The sequence below is a fragment of the Octopus bimaculoides genome, chromosome 7 (assembly GCF_001194135.2).
Source record: "Octopus bimaculoides isolate UCB-OBI-ISO-001 chromosome 7, ASM119413v2, whole genome shotgun sequence".
Lineage (NCBI taxonomy): Eukaryota > Metazoa > Mollusca > Cephalopoda > Octopoda > Octopodidae > Octopus > Octopus bimaculoides.
The window spans coordinates 56616637-56619977 of record NC_068987.1 but is presented as its reverse complement, the minus strand read 5'-3'; the positions used below and the strand labels follow the sequence as shown (position 1 = coordinate 56619977).

General features: G+C 37.4%; 1 protein-coding gene across 1 annotated transcript in view; it reads right to left on the bottom strand.

Moving 5' to 3' along the window:
* The window catches only part of LOC106873894 (uncharacterized), a 161052-nt gene extending 158686 nt beyond the window's left edge, over positions 1-2366 (bottom strand). The window contains exon 1 of the transcript XR_008264623.1: positions 1145-2366. The gene's annotated coding sequence lies outside the window, so the exon portion shown is untranslated. The remainder of the gene's footprint in view (positions 1-1144) is intronic.
* Positions 2367-3341: the final 975 nt, after the last annotated feature.

The following is a 3341-nucleotide window of genomic DNA, read 5'->3' as shown; positions in this document are numbered from 1 at the left end:
TCACAAGATCCGATTTTCCCCTCATAACTTTCAGAAAAATGGATATATATTATTGAAATTTCATAGAAATACTGCTCAAATTGCACAAATTACGATTATAAAGAAATTTGAGGGGAAAAATTTTCCGAAGGAGTGGGAGATGATTTCGGAAAATTCACACGATCCGTTTTTTTGCCCTCATTACTTTCAGGAAAATGAATATCTTTTAATGAAATTTTACAGAAACACCTTTCAAACAGCACAGATTATGATTATAAAGAAATTTGTGTGGAAAATGTTCTCCGAAAGAGTGAGGCGAGGGCTTTCGGAAAATTCACACGATCCGTTTTTTTCCCCTCATAACTTTCAGGAAAATGGATATCTTTTCATGAAATTTTACAGAAACACCTTTCAAATAGCATAGATTACGATTATAAAGAAATTTTTGGAAAAAACTGTTTTCCGAAGGGGTGGGGAGAGGACTGTCGGAAAATTCACACGATCCGTTTTTTTGTGACCGGGGCTTAAACTGTATATTGACCAAAATAACTAACCAGAAATTCGAACAAAATATATACAAAAATAACACAGTATAAACAAAAATGCAGAAGCATATAATCCCTTCTTCTAAAGGCACAAGGCCTGAAATTTGGGGGATGAGGGCTAGCCGATTATATCGACCCAGTGCTCCACTGGTACTTATTTCATCGACCTCAAAAGGATTAAAGGCAAAGTCGACCTCGGCGGAATTTGAACTCAGAGAAACATATATACAGTAATCCCTCGACTATCGTGAGTGCCACCTTCCAAAACACCCCACGATAGGTGAAAATCCACGAAATAGAAACAGTACTGTACAGTATATATATATATATATATATATATATATTTAATTATAAATGCAAAACAACACCACGGAGGAATCGATGTAAGCTTATATGATAAACCGCGGTAGGTGAACCGCGATGTGGCGAGGGATTATTGTAATAGAAAATGCATTCGTGGAGCATTTATGGAATTTATTCCTGTAACAATCTAAACTATCATTGTATGGTAGAGATAAAAAGAAGTATGAAGAGAATATAATAAAGTAGTCAAGTTTGAAAATAGCATTATCATATATTAAGGTATTTAATTAAAATAATTATATAAAATATCAACTTACTATAGTAGAGTCAAGGATATTTTTAAAGAATTACTGCTATATTGTTTTCTTATGGAAGTTGTCAGATCCAATCTTTTCTGGTTCCTCTCTATCGAGTTTTAAATCTGATAAAATACAAGGGAAGGGAGATAATTTCATAATTGTCTGTTTTCTTAATCTCTTACTTCTTTCACTCATTGAACTGCAGCCGTGCTGAGGCACCCATCTTGAAAGATTTTAGTCGAACGAATCGATCCCAGTGCTTATTCTTTAAGTATGGTATTAATTCCATCGGTCTCTTTTGCTGAACTAAACTGCTAAGTTACGGACGCGTAAATAAACCAGCATCGATTGTCAAGCGTTGATAGATGACACACACACACAAGCATGCGTGCGTTCGTGTGTGTGTGTGTGTGTGTGCGTGTGTGTGTATTTACAACGGGCTCCTTTTAGTTTCCATCTACCAAATTCACTCACAAGGCTCTGGTCGGCCCGGGGCTATAGTAAAAGATACTTGCTCTAGGTGTCGCGCAGTAAGACTGATCTCGGAACCATGTGATTGGGAAATAGACCTCTTACCACGCAATCACGATTGGAAGTGAAGAAAGAAAATGGCAGAGGAAATAGGAAACCAGTAAATAAATATCAAACTTGAAGCATGCATGTAGACTCTGTCAATTAATAATCACCATATGAGGAAAACTTTGAGATATACTCCTGAGCATCATTAATATTACAGGCCACAGGTTGGAAAATGTAATTTGCCGATAAAGTTTGGTATTCTTATTGCAGGTTTTGAAGCTCATATACGCACCAGGCACCAAGCTAGTATTTGTATTTGACCCACGAAAAACGACCATACTATCAAATACTGATCACAATGCATTCCCTCGATTTGTTGTAGGCTTGCTGAATGAGGCCACTCCGCTGGCTAAGCAGGTAGGTTAACATTTTCTTGAATAGAAAAGCCAGGCTGAAACAGGTTTACCCATTTACAGTTGAGTGGACTGGAGCAACAAGAAATGAAGAGTCGTGCTGAAGAACACAATGCACCACCGAATCGAAACCACGATGTTGCGATCGGGAATGCAACACCCTGATTGGTAGGACGATCGCTTTCACGATATTTCAGCATTTTCGTTCAATTACACATACAGTTGTGGTATGGGCACAGAAAGTGTTCATGAACCCTCATTAAAAAATTGGGTTATCTCCCCTACGTTTTATTAGAACTATCGGTACTTTTGGCTATCTCCCTCAACTAAAAAAAATTGTTTAACCCTCAATAAAACAAAACAGAAAAAAAAATGAAAAAAATTAATGAACATGAAAACTCAACAAATTAAACATCTTATTGAATCTGATAACATTTTTATAATAAATCATACCATGTCTATTGAGGAGGCCAAACGTCAACTATATCTTGAAGTATTAAATCAAAAGGATCTAACTCTTTTACTCCAATCTTTTGTCGTCATATTAACTCGATTTTTATAGGGGAGATAGCTCTATTTTATATAGGGGAGATAACCCTATTTTTTAATGGCAATTTTTTCATAGGGGTGAGATAATCAATCAAATGACGTATGTTACGAGTGCAAATCTTCGCCAGAAATTCAACATTTAGGCTAATTTTTACATATTAATGCATATTCTTCTTGCCTTTTTGCTGCGGTATGTTTCTTCATCTATCGTGCCGGATTGAATATGTAGCTGTGAGGACAGCAATGACTCGAGAGCGAACTCCACCAAGGACCGAATAAGTGTGCCTTTTTCGCACAAAAATTGACTATGTTTGTAGGCTCTGTTCACAAAATGTCCTGGTCATGCCGCCAGACTATCACGTGGATGGAAATTGTGTTTGCACACATCATCAATTCGTGATTCCCATGTGATTTCTGCTGCAGCACTTAGGACGTATTATGGAGCAAATGAGTCGCTAACGGTGGTGTTTGTAACCCAAGAGCAAAGAGTGAGTTCATCAGGTTTCTTCTCATTAATCTTACAGTTGAGGGGATATTTATTCTGGCTAGAAGACGTTTAATGACTTGGTCCATCTTGTTGTGGCGAGTGACGCGACCGTTCTTAGTTGACATGACAATCCAGGAAAACCTCCAGAACTGAGGGGCTTGCTATAGAGATACTTTACTAACACCTTACAACAACAGCAGCAGCAGCAGCACCACCACCACCAACAACAACAACAATTCTTTCTACA